Source organism: Megalobrama amblycephala, linkage group LG5 (genome assembly GCF_018812025.1).
Source record: "Megalobrama amblycephala isolate DHTTF-2021 linkage group LG5, ASM1881202v1, whole genome shotgun sequence".
NCBI classification, from domain to species: domain Eukaryota; kingdom Metazoa; phylum Chordata; class Actinopteri; order Cypriniformes; family Xenocyprididae; genus Megalobrama; species Megalobrama amblycephala.
Window position 1 is genome coordinate 4,496,374 of NC_063048.1, and position 17,924 is coordinate 4,514,297.

Here is a 17,924-nt window from a genome sequence, read left to right on the forward strand (position 1 = left end):
AGTATCTAGAAACTCCAGTTAGTGTTGGTCGAGGGAGAGGTCTGTTAGCGACACCAATTCCCTTTCCAGACATTAGTCCTAGCTCTGTTATGTGTGGTGCCAACAATGGGTTAGAAGCGAACGCATTTCCTGCCCCAAATGTCAATGAGAACGCAGCTCATGTAAATTTAAGCAGTTCTGTAAATACGCAGCCTATTAGTACATCAACTCCAGTCCTTACCAGTGATATGATGAGTCAGATGGGTAACATAGTGCAGCAAGTAGGCCTGCAACTGGCGGACAGTATACTTGCACATTTGAATTTGCACAGTCAAACAGAAGTTACATCCAAGCATACGCAATATAACCACAATAGTAGATACACGCCTGACCAGAGCTCCATGTCAAGTGCATCGCAGATTCAAGTAGTGCGTCAGAGAGAAGTTAAAGATCCTCCAATTTTCAGAGGTGACGCATCAGACACTGTTACACTCGATGAGTGGGTGGAGCTCATGAAAAACTTCATAAGAAAGGGGTTCCTGCCTACTGAAGAGCAAGGGTGAAGAAATTTTAATCCACTTGAGAGGCAAAGCCAAAGATGTTGTTAAAGTGGGGATGTTGTCTAGCGGATTAGATATCAGAACAAATCCTGTTGCAATCTACACCCTATTACGGAAGCATTTCAGTTGCCAACAGTATTCTCCTGTCCCTTTGCAAGATTTCTACACCACTCTTCCAGAACCTCAAGAGGATCCCTTTGATTACTGGTTACGCCTGAACCATACTGCTGACATCACAGCTGAGTGTCTGAAACAACAAGGAAAGGTGCTAGACAACCAACTGATCGAAGTCACACGCATGTTCATTAGGAATTGTCCAAACTCAGATCTAGCGCTGACATTTCGTTCAAAAACCATTGATAAATGGACAGCTCATGAAGTACAAGAGATCCTGAACGAGTATCATTCAGAGAAATGTCTCAGAGCTGCTGGACAAGGAAATAGACAGATTGAATGTGAAAAGAAAATCGCTATGAATGAAATGTGTGTAAGTCCTAGCCCATTCCCAGTGAAAGCTGAACAGGATTCACTTCAGTCAAAACAGTCAGAAAACATGGCTCTGGAAAAAGTGATCGATATGCTGGAGAGAGTTCTGATGAATAATAGTGGTAATGCGCAGGCGAGCAAGGAGTATAGAAAGAGAAGCACCATGTCTAGAATTCCAGGCTTGAATGATACACCATGCTTAGTGTGCAAGGACACCTCACATTCTGCTTTTACTCACTGTAGAGACAAAAGGCTCTGTTTCCAGTGTTTTTCGCCTGACCATCCCAGATTCCGGTGTCCACAGGAAAGGAAGAATGCTTCCTCAGTCAACCAGCAGTCAAACTAAGTGATCTACGTGTGAGGGAGGATCACGTAGATCTTGAGAGTGAATCTCCCATATCCAGTTTTGAAGATGGAATGGATTATGAGTCTTTATGTCAAATGTTCAGTGATGTAACTTCAGACAAAACAGTCATCTTCCAAGGTGTACAGAGAGTTCCCAAAGCTGATAGCTTGTTTTACACATCTGTCTCAGTTGAGAATGATATCACCCTTAAAGCTTTAATTGATAGTGGATCAATGGCATGTACAATTAGCGAGTCTGCTGAAGAAAGGTTGTTGAAAAGTATTCCAGATATGACAAGCCAGTCAGCACAAGATATTGTCATTGTTGGTTGTGGTGGCCATCGTGTTGCCCCTACTGCAGTCTATGATCTTAAAGCTACAGTGTACGGCTGCCCCATGATAATTCCTGCTTTAGTTGTGCCTGGGCAGACCGAAGAGATGATTTTGGGCACAAACGTTATAAAGAGACTTCTGATGCAACTGAGAGAAACTGACGGTTACTGGAGGCTCATGTCTAAGTCAAGTAACAATGAGAGTGATGAGTGCTGTATGTTTCTATCTCTTTTCTCAAATGCAGAAAGATGGAGAGGCGAATCCATACCTGAGAAAATCGGTACTGTAAAGTTACAAAGGAGTGTGACGTTAGAGCCACAAACTGAACATCTAGTTTGGGGTAAGCTACCTCAGTCTTCTGTTTTGTCAGTGGGAAGCACTGTCATTGTAGAACCGACCGAGTCCAAATCAAGACCTAGACAGATATTGGTCGGGAGGGTCATAACACCACTATGGGGAGATGGTTCTATCCCCTTGAAAGTCATCAACCCCACTAATCACCGTGTTGTGTTGAAGAGAAATGCAAAAATAGCTGACGTGTCACCGTGTATTGCTGTGCAAGATTTGCCGCTGCCGAAACAAATTCAGTCTAATCTGCAGTGTACTGAGGAACCCTTACCACACAGATCCAGCAAAGAGATGAAGCGTGTCTTGAATGATTTGAACCTTGGTGAACTTGATTTAGAGTCATGTGAAGTGTCATCCCACTGGAAAGACAAGTTGTTGCACATCATTGAGAAGTACGAGTCAGTTTTCTCAAGAGACAAAATGGAGTGCGGAGAAGCTAAAGGCGTTGTCCATCGAATTAACTTAACTGATGACAGACCCTTCCGTTTCCCATATAGGCGTATACCACCGAGCCAGTATGCTAAACTGAGGACAGCGTTAAATGAGATGGAGGAGAAAGGAATCATTCGCAAGTCACATAGTGACTATGCTTCCCCTCTCGTACTAGTTTGGAAGAAAAATGGCGATCTCAGGATCTGCACTGATTTTAGATGGTTAAACGCGAGGACTGTCAGAGACGCCTACCCTTTGCCACACCAGTCCGATGTGTTAGCTGCATTGGGAGGAAACACCTTCTTCTCAACCATGGATCTTACCTCAGGGTATTATAATGTTCCCCTAGAAGAAGAACATAAAAAGTACACTGCATTCTCTTCACCATTTGGACTCCATGAGTACAATAGGCTTCCTCAGGGTCTTTCTAATAGCCCAGCCACTTTCATGAGAATGATGATGTCTATCTTTGGAGATGAGAATTTTAGCAGCGTTCTCTGTTACCTTGATGATTTGATGGTGTTTGCCTCTTCTGAGTCTGTAGCCCTCCAACGTCTCGAAATGGTTCTCTTGCGCTTGTCACATCACAACCTGAAGTTGGCTCCAAAGAAATGTTGTTTCTTGCGACGATCTGTGAAATTTCTTGGGCACATTGTGTGTGAAGAAGGGATTAAGACTGATCCTGGTAAAGTTGAGGCAATTAACAATATTCAAGCTTCTGATTTGATGGAACCTGATGGAAAAACACCATGTCAAAAAAAGATCAGGTCCTTTCTTGGAATGGTTCTGTACTATCAACATTTTATTGAAGGATGTTCAGCAAAAGCTAAGCCTTTATTCAAGTTGACATCAGGCTCAGTCAAACGGACTCCTGTCACAAAAGGACATAGACCAAGAAAGAAAATTAGTTACCTCAAACTTTCCCCCGCTGACTGGACGGCTGATTGTGAAGAAGCTTTGCACACCCTAAAACTAGAACTTACTAAAAATGTGACGCTGGCTCATCCAGACTTTGAACGACCTTTCATTTTGGCTGTTGATGCATCTTTCGATGGAGTGGGAGCTGTATTGTCGCAGGTTCTGCCAGGTGAAGAAATTGCCAGACCTGTAGCCTTTGCAAGTAGAACTCTGTCTCGCTCACAAATGAACTATCCAGCTCACAGATTAGAGTTCTTTGCCTTAAAGTGGGCTATCTGTGAAAAGTTTAGCCACTGGCTGAGAGGACGGCACTTTACGGCATGGACCGACAATAATCCTCTTACATATATCCTGACTAAACCCCGACTCGATGCATGTGAGCAGCGATGGGTGGCAAAACTTGCTTCCTACAGTTTTGATCTGAAGTACGTCCCAGGAACAAAAAATGTTGTTGCGGATGCTTTGAGCCGTGAGCCATTTGTCCAGTCTTGCATAGGACATCGCCTTATCACTGAACCGTACTTATCTCTCTTGAAGGATGTCAGTGGTATAGTTGACGACACTGTCCAAGATGCTTTCAAGTGCACAAGTAACCATCAGGTGGTGCAGAAGGATGGCAAAGGTTCATGTGACCCAACCAGTGATACACTCTTGCCTTCAGGTTCTTCTGGGAGCCAGGAAGTTTCTGCGGTGTTAGCAGCACACACTACTGGGGGTTTGAGTGAAGTATTGGGGTCAGTGCCAGCCATCTCACAACCACAACAGTTTAGCCCTCCTTTGCAGCACAGCAACATCGTGAATGAACAGGAGAAGGACAGCACCTTGTGTCGGATTCTGTACTATATTGAAAGACGTCGGAAACCATCTAAGAGAGAACAAACAAAGGAATCCACAAGTGTGCGGAAACTGTTGAAACACCATGATAAACTTGTTGTCCGTGATGGTGTGCTGTATAAGGTGAAAAGAGATCCAAAGCTAAACAAGAAAATCTACCTGTTTGTTGTACCTGCTTCATTAAAAGCGCAAGTTCTCCATGGAATCCATGATACGGCAGGTCATCAAGGACGTAGCAGGACACTGTCATTGGCGAGACAAAGATTCTTCTGGATTGGAATGAAAAAAGATATTGATGATTATGTGAAGAATTGTCATCGATGTGTGGTTGGTAAAACCTCAGAACCCAATGCTTGTGCTCCTTTAGAAAGTATCCGAACATCTGAGCCGCTCGAGCTGGTCTGCATCGACTTTTGGTCGGCAGAGGTCAAAGAAGGAAAGTCTGTAGATGTGCTGATTGTGACGGATCATTTTACAAAAATGGCCCATGCGTTTCCATGCCAGAATCAGTCGGCCAAACAAGTTGCAAAAAGACTCTGGAATGACTTCTTTCTAGTTTATGGTTTCCCCAAAAGAATTCATTCTGACCAGGGGGCGAATTTCGAGAGCAAGCTAATCAAGGAACTATTGACCATGGCAGGTGTAGACAAGTCCCACACAACACCGTACCACCCAATGGGGAACGGCATTGCTGAGAGGTTCAATAGGACTCTTGGTAGCATGATCAGGACATTGCCTCCTAAAGCAAAGGCAAAATGGCCGCAGATGTTGCAGCAACTTACCTTCTGTTACAACTGCACTGAACATGAGACAACAGGTTTTGCACCATTCTTTCTTATGTTTGGCAGAGTTCCTCGTCTCCCAATTGACATTCTGTTTCAAAATGTGCTTTCAAATGAGAATGTGGTGGATTACAAAGATTTTGTGTCCAAGCTGAAGAAAGATTTGCGTGAAGCAGCACACATAGCAAGGATGCACACTCTGAAAGAACAGGAACGACATGGCAGACTTTACAACAGAAAGGTGAAGGGCTGTCCTCTGGCTGTCGGAGATAGAGTGTTGGTTGCGAACAGAGGTGAAAAAGGTAGAAGAAAAGTTTCTGACAAATGGGATTCATCTCCGTATGAAGTCATTGCTGTGTGTCCTGATATCAATGTTTACAGGATTCGAGAAATCAACTCAGACAAAGTGAGAGTGGTCCATAGAAATCTTTTGTTACCTGTGAACTTCCTACCAGTTGATGAACCTCAGGAATCAGATCAAAAGGACAATGATGTGAATGATGAAATTGAAGTTCAAGGAGATGGAATTGACCATGACGACAGAACTGCAAACTGGATATTAAGTAATCCTAATGATTTTGCTGAAGAGGATGTTCATACAATCCATACAGATTCACTTGATGCGTCAGATTGTGTGTCAGTGATGCTGGACTCTGCAAGTGCTGGTGCTGGGAACCTGAATGACCGAAGTGATGTCAGAATGGAAATTGATGTCGAAAGAAGTGATCAAAATGTAACAAGTGATGTTGATTTACCTGAAGTGAAAGGTCAAGATTCTGACTCGACTCAAAGAGAGCAGTTCACAAATGACGTCATAAAGGAACCTGTGGTGTGCACACAGCCAAGACATGTTGAGGCTGTCGTAACTCAAACTAGATTTGGCAGAGTCATTAAGCCTACTAAAAGACTGATTTGTGAAATGAACAAACAACACATAGACAGTCCAGACTCTACAGTGAGTTCTTTTGTTTATTTAGTTAAAAGCATTTTCACATAAAATGTTACATTTGATTTCATGCAAAGTGGGGAACACAAAAAAGAAGCTGATTGATACAGAGATTAGAAATCAAATGAGTTATTACGTTATGAAATTTTGAGGTGTAACAGGCATCTCTTTAGTCTACTTTCAGACTGGGGTTAGGCGCCACCCTTGTTTGTAGGTACTTCTTATGGAAGAATCTTTTGATTGACAGATAATCCTACTCAGTGCGCAGTTTTTCTTCTCTTCTTTATTAATTGGAAACATGAAGTGTGAGTTCCATATCTGTTTTTCTCTTTATCTTTCTTCACTGCTGGTTTTTCTTGTTATGGTATTTCCACATTAAGCAGGATTTAAGGGGGGTGTATGTAACGGGATAAATATCATAGTTCAAGGGTTCTTTAAATAAATCCTGCTGTAATGTGTTCACGCTTCCTATTGGTTGCGCTGGTGGCGCTATAGCCCACCGAGTTCGAACAATCTGCAGCAGAGCTAGAGAGAACTGCTGTGGGTGAGTCGTTTCTGCTGCAGCTCCGTATTAAAAGTTAAAAATATAAGTTTCATGTTGAATGTTAGACGATGTATGAAGGGGATTGCACACATTGAACACTAGTTGACTTATAGAGTGTGTTTTCTGTTCATATTTTTGTGTATTTGATAGTTTTATTTCCGTTTTTAATGAACCGAATCTTTCCATGTGCGTCATTCCATGTGCTCCCGAACTAGTGAAATGTCTCGTACAGATGGAGCTGAAGCAACTTTACTCACTTGTTTCTCTTTCTTCTACTGCTCTGTGCAGGACAAATAAATACTGTGATCATCCGTATTCTGAGTTGCGTGTTAATGAAGGGTGAGACAAGACGGGCCATATATATATATATATATATATATATATATATATATATATCGATAATACATATTTTCTTTTAGAAAAGTCAAATTGATTTGAATGAAGTTAAACAGATGACATGTAAGACTAGGTTGCAATTCATTTGTGACATTTCATGCCAAAAGAAAGATGAACAGGGACATTGAAAAAATAAATGCACAATAGACTCACTTTCACAATTACAAAAAGAGCATTTGTGATCTATATCCAGATGAAAATGCTCTAATGTGTCTTTCACAGGATATATTATGTGAACAATTTTAAATGATACTTGAATTGTTTGTTATACTGAGGTTAGAGGTTATTATCCAATTTTTCTAAAAAGACTCCATTAAGGAGTACTGTATTTCAGAGCTAGAATACAAAGTTGTTGGTCAATCATCTGTGAAAGTGTCATTTATGCGTAATTTATGAAAGGGTTTGAATTTGTTATTAATTACTCACCCTCGTGTCGTTCCACACCTGTAAAACTTTTGTTCATCTTCAGAACACAAATGAAGATATTTTTGATGAAATACAAGGTTTTTTTTACCCTCATAGAAAGCAACGTAATTACTGTCATTCAAGGTCCAGAAAGCTACTAAAGACATTGTTAAAATAGTCAACGTGACTGCAGTGATTCGGCCTTAATGGGGATGTCTAATACTATTTCATGCATTCTGACTTATTTACACTGTTAAAGAGTTGGATTCTCATGACGTATGATGGAGTATTTCAGTGCCAAATACACTCCTGCAGGGTTCGTATAAGTTTCTGAAAGTTTTTTTCGAGTGTGGCCCTGTATGATGTCATAAAGGGCGAAATTGCTTGTATGGGCAGTTGGGCACTTCTCCTGAAAGAGCGCACACACACCAACCAGAGCGAGAGAGAAAGAGCACACCCATCAACATGCTTCATTAATCAGCAGCGCTGCACAGGACTTGCTCGAGAAAGATTTGTTACTTTGTTTTTAGACCACGAAATCAGCAATGTAACCAAAGAAGTGTTTTTGGCTGAGAAGGAAAGATAACCTTGCCTCCTGAAGAACCAGCGTTAAGGGAACAGCTGAGAGATTTGTGCTCACGCATTACATTGATGCGCTCGAGATATTTGTCTTTAAAATAACCATAGAAACCGCCTCAAATTAACTATCAAAATAAGGATAAAGTCGTGTCTGAAAGTTGCAATCAATTTTTTAATGGTTAAAATGAATGGAGAATATCTCGTGTTTTCCGTGGCTGCTTGAGCCCTCAGGATCAATGCTTATGGTTTCATAAACAAGGTCCAGTTCGATGCTGGATTTACAGATCGTTTGAAACTGAAAGATGGAGCGGTCTTAGCGATAATGATCCCGGTCATGAGTCAAACCACAGGTGGTCAGTAAAGCTGCATCAAGTTTTGTTGGCAATCGGCACATAAGTGCATATAATGTAAACAACATGAACGTATAGTGAATCAAAAGTTATCCAGGGATAATGTGATGGTGTATTGTGTGTGTTTAAGTACATTAGTTTAGCTGACCGTTGATAGCAGACAATCTCTAGGCAAAAGCTGCATGTGCTCGTCACTCTTTAGCTTCGCCTCCAGGAGCTCAGCTGTTTTCAGAAAGAATCGGTACAGCGTATCTGTCTTTATAAATCTGATAAAAGACTCTTCAGATATGAAGGATGCAATACTACTCTATAGGAACTCAACTAACATGAGATTGGCAGAAACTGTGTGTGTTATGAACCCTTCAATGTTATGAAGTGACGAGTATACTTTTGTGTGCAAAAACAAATCAAAAATAACTACTTTGTTCAGCAAAAAAAGTATTCTCGTCGCTTCATAACATTAAGGTTGAACATTAAGGACATCTATCTAAGTTATTATGTGGGACCAAATTAAAATCACCATCAAATATAATTTTGCCATTCATTCATTCATTTATTTGACAGGTCTGTAGTTTGTTCTTCTAATTCATGAAGTAACAGCAGATTTGTAGGTTTGAGATTAGTATCATAAATACTATGATATAATATATTGCTTATGTGAATCCTCTAGTATCAGTATTAGCCACCTTCCCTTGTTATTAATCTCATTGTGAACAATTTCCTCCCTGTATTTTCCTTTGAGAATAGCACCCCCTGCTGATCCATTTGTACTGATTCAACCAAAAGTCGTGACCCGCTGACTCTTCTAAACACTGTGATCAGCCCTTCAACTATTCGTTTCTGTAATTAATAAAAATCTTTTATCTTTCAAGAACTAAAAAATGAGTTTTCAGTTGTTGTTTTTTTACCTGAACACATTAATACATTACAGACACTTTATTAATATTTCATTAATACATTACAGACACTTTATTAATATTTCATTAATACATTACAGACACTTTATTAATATTTCATTAATACATTCCGTCAACTGTCGAACTTCAAGGGAGAAATCTGTCTTCATTATGTTGGCTTGAGCTTCTTCTTCTGAGACTAAATCTCGTCGAGTGGTTCTTTGTCTCTTCGTTGTGCATTAAAATTGTTTAAGGCACAGCTAGCCATGGATTATCCCTCACATGACATATGAAATATACGTCTGTTTTTAGTGGTTTCTAATTCAATGTGGTTTTGTGTGTTTTGAAAGAAAATAAAAATCAGACTTTTCTTTATTTTACACAAATAGACAAGGTAATTCACAAATCTAGTGAACAGTGTTTTATTTGTGTCTGGAGTGTCCCTGCTGGTCTAGTGCAGCTATATCAATGCTATGAACTAGTGATGCATGCAATTAATTTTTAAAATAATTTATTATTAATTAATTATTTTATAATTAAAGTTATGTTTCTGCTGCGTGTTACTGACCGACTGCCTGTAGGACCACGCTCTCTCTCTCTTGGAATGATGTTTTGTTTGGAAAGATTTCTGGTTTTGAGCTCTGCCTGTTTAACAGATTCCCCTTTTGTCCTGCTGGTGGAGAGTTAGTTATCAAATAAAACTGTTGATTTGAATTCTCCATTTCTCAGACTCTGTTGCCGAAATCCTGACAGGCTCAACAATGTAACAATGAATCAGTTCAGTGAGAATAGTTGAATGGAGTATATACTGTATTGGGATTCTCTGTCTGTCTGTCTATTAAATAGATCAACTGAAAACTATCATTCCTTGTGATATGAGGGCCAGAAGAATGTGGGAGACGTGGACCACAGCTGGGTCAGCTGTCATTTGCTGTCTGAGTTGGAATCTGACAGCAAAACTTTTTACAGATATTTTAAACTGCTGCATGAACTCTGGCAACAACATTTATCAAACATATGCACTTAAAAAACTGTAATGCTTAAGATTACTAATGACATTATATGTATTCAGCCCTGAGTGTCAGCAGAGACCATAACAACTAGACGAGCTCTAGAGACAAACCGCCTGTGAAGGCCTCGTCGACACAACAGCCATCGGCTCAAATCCTCATTTTGTTATTCATTTTGCTCAGCACTTTCTGTTGAATATGATAGTTGGAGAACAGGTGTTGTACTTTAGACAGCGCCACCTGTCTAACAGCCTCAATCACGCCAAAGCGTGTAATACACACACTGGTCCACTAGAGGAAGTGTGTCAGCGTCACTATCTGCTTTCTCTGGGCGTGAAAATGACACGCAGATATGAAGCTGGAGTACCAGCAGGGGGCGATAATTTCCTCAATGTCAACAATCCCCACAGAACAGAAGCGATGGGTTTCATGTGACATTGCAAGGAACCCCGCATCGGCCCAAAAACGGAATCCGACGGCCTGGGCGAAGGTTAACACATGTAGGCTATGCCTTTTCAGCGACTCTGTGAAGTTCACTTAATTTCACTCGTTTAATCTGACTCCAATTTTAAATGATTCTTATTCTTAGGTTGTGTTTCCAATTAGAAATTAATCATTGGTTATGCATTAATTTAGATTTTTGATTATTCTGATTGCCTTATATCTTCAATTATTCATTCACTCTGGTCCCGGTATCACTTTAGCAAAGTCACTTCGGCCGACTGAATGCTCTTCCCGGACACAAACTCGTCAGTTCTGACCTTAAACATTGGATGCAGGGTAAATATCTACCTTTAAGTCGGTTGCGCTCTGCTTACTCGTAACAAAAAGCATAGTTTTTATATATTTACGAAAACTGCAACTTATTTAAGGCAGCGATAGTCAGAAATCGAAATAGACTTAATTGATGTGCCCCATACTCCATCTATTAAACCTTCCGTATGATCAATCCTGAACACAGATTTGTGGTAATACCTTTGCTTTAATCTACTAGAAATAATGAAGTAAAAATAATACAGAATAAACCAAATATAATATTTTATTTGTCAAGTAAAAATGTATCATGCCAATTACATTACAGTTAGACAATTAAAAGCCAATTCAGAAATAATAAATGCATAACATCAATTAATCAAAGAAATGCATATACACATAGTGATGTGTGAATGTCTTCAGACACTTCTGCACGGGGGCTTCTGGCTACAAAGGTTCCCCCCTGACTGCTTTGCACTTTACCTTATATACAGGCCAGAACAAAAGGTTTGTAAATATTTATTATACCAACACCTGTTTTGGGGGAAGTGGGTGGAGTGGGTGTTTCAATCCCCAAAAGGAGGACAGAATTCTCCTTAGTTTTCAATCTTCTGCATAATACAAGTGACTGATGTGAAATTTTGATCATTTTACCAATCGCACTGAGACCTTTAAAATGATACCAAACATGAAAGGAAAAAAACTTTCAGTGACTTGAATCAGGGGGAAAGGGAAGGTGTGTTTGTGTTTGTGTGTGTGTGTGTGTGTGTGTGTGTGTGTGTGTGTGTGTGTGTGTGTGTGTGTGTGTGTGTGTGTGGGGGGTTAGGGCAAGGCATTGTCCTTTGCTGATCTTCTCTCCAGATGAGTTTTATTACTTTATTGCAGGGCGCTTGATCTCAGTTTTTGTCTGAGCAGGAAAACCAAATCTTAATTACAACATCACTGTATTTTATCGCCGCCATATTTGTGTCCGGTCACAGCTGCACACCCTGTTTAAGTCTATGGTGACAGCAGCCACAACTACAAGAAGAAGGCCAACGAAACACTCTCAGAAGGTTCACAACAAGTTTACAATATGTCTGGGATATGTGGTGCTGTTAGCCGTTTTAACAGTCGTCAGAACTACAAATTTATTTGATCCCAAAAGAGTTAGATCGGCGGACTTGTTGGCTTCATTCAGAAGAGACTACACCACTGGCAGCCAAACAGCAATGCACAACATTAATAACTGCTGGGACTGTCATTTACATAACAATATAACGAGAACACTATTGTAATAAAATGTTGTGAATTCTCTACGTTGTTGTTTCAACGTGTTGTTGTGGGAATAGCGCGTCTAATGGAGTTAAACAGATTACATAACTTAGTTCAAGCTTCACTTGTGCATTCGTATCATTTTGTGCAGATAAAACTCGTAATATTAAATTTATTAAGTATAAATATCTGATTAATTTCATAAAGAATGTGTTTCGTTGAGGTAAATAACCTGCAGAGCTGATGATCATCGATATTTTTAGCGCGAGCGGTCAAAAAGTAAGGCAAAACATTAATATGACTGGGACTGTCTTCTTATACATGATATTATAATCATACTTGTAATATAACTTAACGTTGTGAATTCTTTGGGGTTATTTGCTGTGTTTCGGAGTTCCTTTTTTGACTACGTTACTTCAAGTTCATCTGTGCCTGATTTTGTGCAAATAGTAGTACTAGTTGTAATATTATTTTTATTTTGTATAAATATCTGAATTATTTTCTATAGGATGTGTTCAGTTGAGTTAATTAACCTTGTTTATGGGTTTTGATTCTCTTCAGCTTCAGCGTGCGCAGCTCAAACAGCAATGATTAAGTCAGGTTAATTAACTCAAAGGAACACATCTTATATAGGGTAGTTCATATATATTTATACAAGATAAACATAAAATAACAACTTATATTTGCACAAAATTATGCACGCATGAACTTGATCTAGTAACGTAGTCAGAATAGCTCGTGTCGTGAATTTGTTCTTCCTGTAACAACACGCCGAAACACAGCAACTAGAATTCACAATATTTTAGTACAATAGTGTATACAATTATAATGTTTTTAATATGACAGCCACAATCATAGAGAATAATGTTTTGTGTTGCTGAGCGCTCGCGCTGAAGCTAAAGATGATCATCAGTACAATGAAGCGCTGCTGTGTTAGTTGCCATCTCGGACACAAATATGGCGGCGGGAATAGCGGAAGTGACGTCTTTGAAACCCATGGATAGAGCATTTTCCAAAAATCCTGCGTCTGATTCTGTCCGGTTGGTACTGTAAGCCATAATATTTCTTCAGGTGTGGTCATTAAAAACATTGTTTCTGTATTCTAACGTTATATTTGTGTTTGTGGAGCTTTTTTTAATCTATGGTGCTTCATTAATGTTATTGGAGGACTGATTGATAATTGGCAAATGAATTAATCACAGAAAGCTGCAGTATGTTATGTTGATAAACAGTTGTTCTAGCAGATGGGAAGTGACGTTAGATAAACCCCGCTGCTCGTTGATGATGATACTTATAGATCGATCGAGAAATTTCGACACTGATGTTCTATCGAAAGGATCGATCCTCACATAAAAATGTGTTTTTTAAACCTGTAATTTTATTTATTTAGCACGACATTCAGTGCGTAAAATAAGCTTCTACTACATGGAAAAATAAACTATTTTTAGTGAATAATTGTGTAGAATGTAGTAAGAAGGAACTAGAATGTAGATAGAAGTTGGGAACACTATCAGTGCTGGAAGAATTGTAAGGGATCAATGGAACTGTTCAAATTTGTAATTGTGTTAGACACATTGTTCTCATAGAACACACATTCTAGTTGTTTGTGCTACTATGTGCACCTAGACTAGTTGAGTTTATTCTTTAAAACACATGACTGCTTTACTGTAAGTGATGCGTGACACTTAAGGTTGTAGATGCTATGCATTCTAGACCATGTGTCTTGTGTAAGTTGGAATAACTAGTACTGAAATTGTACAACAATTTCAAGTTGCATGTGTGTCTATGTTGAATTTGTTTGTCTCCTAAGTGGAACACTCAGCTATCTTCCATATAGCTGCAGTTACACCGTGTACAGAATCGGCATAAGGCTACAATGTGCTTCACAATTGCATTAAATAAATTATTAAGAAAGAAAAACGGAAGCAAAAATCAAACTAATGGGAAACAGCTTCTTTATCTTCTATCTGTGCAAGAATTTTCAATGAGAAAAATTATAATGCCCAGTATTTAACAACTAAAACAATCAACCTGATTGTCATATCTTGAATAGGCTAAATCCATTCAAGATTAAAACAGGATTTAAATTACATTCTATTGATCTGTAACTCAGTGACAAGGGGAGGTACAAGTTTTGAGTGGACAAGTGTGAGCAAATTCCTCTCTGGGAGCGCTAGATCATATGGGATCTGATCAGGGAAGTTATTTTACTGGACATGTAATTAAAGTTGTGTGCAATATTAATATCAGGCAGAAACTCTGTCTTTCCACAGAGGTCCAAATGGTCAAGTATTTGAATGACACCATAAATATCAATTGCTAAACAAACAGCACAACATCACAAAAGGTGATCTGGTGCCTTAATCACAGATCTGGGGAGTGTGAGATTCCCCCAGGAGACCAGGGGTCACAACACAACAGACTGTGTAAGCACAGCTGCAATAGCAACTCAAGGTGCACGATTCTCTGACAATGCTTAAACACCAGCAGTCAGATCTGACCATTAACATTCAGTTTTATCTGGCCTTTATTGTTTACAGAAACATAATCATAATAATGATCTATGTCTCTGTAATTTAAAACAAAGTTTCTTCTAATGGCATAAAATCTTAACAGATTAAAGCCATCTGCAACAACTGTCTGGATAAGACCATTCAAGAACAATTAAGATGGCACCATCTATCTTAATGCAATTTGTTTTTCTGTGTCTGTTTCTCTTTCAGGACTGACAGCTGCTATTATCAGGGTCAGATTCCACAAGGGTGTCTGGTCCCACATTGAGCCATGATACACAACATGCAGAAACCTCAAGAGGCCATCCACACCTCCTAACACTCATAGATACATGGCCTCCCAGTGTAGAACTGGAACTAAATTATGCAACACAAACTATGGTAAGATAGACACTTATAAGTTTGCTATAAGTTCTGTCATTTCAACACAAAATGTAAAATCTCATTATTATTTGAGTTGATAACTGAATGACATTCACTGAATTAACCTGAAAGAATGTCACTAGTTTAAAATACATTTAAGGCATTGTACACGAATATGTCTCAGTATGTGTTTTATATTTATAATAACACACAGAATATTCAGTGCAGTTTCCATCTTTCTCCACTAGATGTCAGAAGTAGATTTGAGATTTGAAACTCAAAGGCCTTTAGTTTCAGATTCAGAGACTGTGAAATCAGAGACCTGATCTGATGCTGAATCAGGATCATCATGTGTCACATATGAAGCTCATCTGGTTTAGATTATATTACAGGATCAGTCTATAATCAGCTTCATGAAATTCATGAAATAGATCATTACATATGATAAGATTTTGTGTGTGTGTGTGTGTGTGTGTGTGTGTGTGTGTGTGTGTGCGTGTGTGTCAGACAGAAGAGAGCTGGATGTGAAGAACTTTACTCAAGGTAAACACACATGAACAAGTGTAGAACAGCAGAAGAACCGGTTTAACCAGCGTCTCTCAGAAGAGTAACAGAGTAAATGTGTGACAGTAAGACACTGAGTGTGTGACTCTCATAATAATAGATTAATGTGATTCCCTCATATAGCATGAGTTGTGTCTTTTACCCCAGCATTATGTAAAAGTGTCTTTAATGACACATTCATTTTTTATAACATTATATGGTGGACCTTTTTAAATATTTTGCATTAAATTGTAGACTGTTTGACACTAATTCAACACTCTATTATTAGAATGTATACCACATATTTTTGTCTTTAAATAATTCAAGGGTCAAACAACCTCAAAATTCATAAGAGAATCAACTCACACTGTTTGATTGACAGCTTCAGCGATTGTAAAGGGAGTGTTTACAATAACTGGAGCTGTCACTCAAACAGTGTGAGTTGATCAGTGACTAAGTTCTGGACTCGCGCCAAAACTCACATTTTATTCAATGAATCTCTTAGTTACAACATGTTTGCACTGTTAGTTATGTTGAAAGCATTTGTTAGTGTGCAGAAATTGAGTTGCAATGATGAGATCACCGCTTTCATGAGCTCAACAACATGTCTGTGATCGACTACAGTGTTCATATCTGCAACCTTTCATGCCACGATCTAAATATGATGCCATAGATCTAAATGTAATGCAGCACTTTTCACGATTAGTTAACCTTGAGAGCTATAATAGTAAAAACATGCTAAAAGTTTTTGAAAGAGTAATACTTTTTTCATATGCAAAGATGTCAGCCAATCACAGCAGGGGGTGTTTACACTTTATTCTCACATCAGACACGCCCCTTAAAACAGAGCGTTCAAATCAGAGTAGGAAAAAATAGCTTTTTTCTAAATTATGACAATTTTTGATGTAAAAAGCATACTAACATTATAAGTGCACCCCAAAACAATCCAGTCCCTTTAAATTAAACTATAGAATATGACTTGCATTACATATATTTTAAGACATTATAAATAAAATAATTCATTTCAGTCATATAATCACTGAGTAAAGGGTAAGGCAGAATTGCTGTGTTGTTCATAACTGAAAGGGACAAATACCTTGAGCGAGAATGTGAGGAAGAGGCGGATTGCTGGTGATGTCATGAAAGACCAGATTACCCTTTTGAAAGAGACAGATTATGAACAAGCTCCTTTCACTATTTCTCTACGCTATTTCCCCAATATTTTGGGTTGTTTCCACAAAACTATAAGCTGCATGAACTACTGACTCTTCTGTTCTGGTGACAGACAGCAGTGATACAGCTAAAACAAAGCATCTGTAGATTCCCTCTAAACGAGAGCAGGGTTTGAACATTAGTGAGGTCTGGGGTATTTTGTCTGAAACGTTTTGCCATCTATACTTTGGGTACGTTCTCTCTGTTGCATCACAATTTATTAATACTTGACTATAGGCTAGGTAATATTATTATATGTTTATTATTCTTGTAACAATATTAATACTGTAATAGTTTTAATAAGGATTGCTATATAAATGATATGAATTTAGATAAGACTTAAAAGAACCTAAAAACCTGCAACCTGTTCAGATGACATTTTCCAGTGAAAATTCTTATTTTAAAAGCTTTAAAAAATACTCATCAGTTTTCAATATTTTTATATATCTTTTGAGCTGCTATTGTTGCTGAATATGAAGCTTTATACTATATACAACACTGCTTGCTGAGTCAGAGCTGCCAGATATTGACGTTTCTCTGAATGACTAATTCAATACTCTGTGTCCTATACAGAAATCAATACTTTTAACTTTCCATTAAGATCTTTATTTCTTCATGAGAGAACAGATATTAATCTGTTCAGATATTAATAGTTTGTTTTCTTTTTATTTATTGTTTAAATCAGATGGATTTTTTGATTAAATAAATGAAGAGACAAACAAGTGAAAAGAATGACCTTTGTGAAGATTGTCACATGGAGAAGCTTTAATAATGTAAGACCAAACTGTGAAAACCATCAATCATAATTCAAACAGTAAATGATTGAGGGAATCATCTGTTTATGAAATATATATGCCATTTAATTTGTCCATCTGTTAATTCTGCAAATGTTGCTCTGATTAATATTGTGATAAATGATCCCTGATATGATAATTCCACACATACAAAAACACAGAACAACCACACAAAGCAATTCTGAACGAGAGTATAAGGTTTTTAAATTAGAAATTTTAAATTATACTGAGGAAAAATTAATATTGCTCCAATATTGGTATTCTGAGTGATAATTAACGTAAACCATTTACATACACTGCAGCTGGCAACAAGTCATCATCTTTATTATTTTCTTGCTGAGTTTTATTG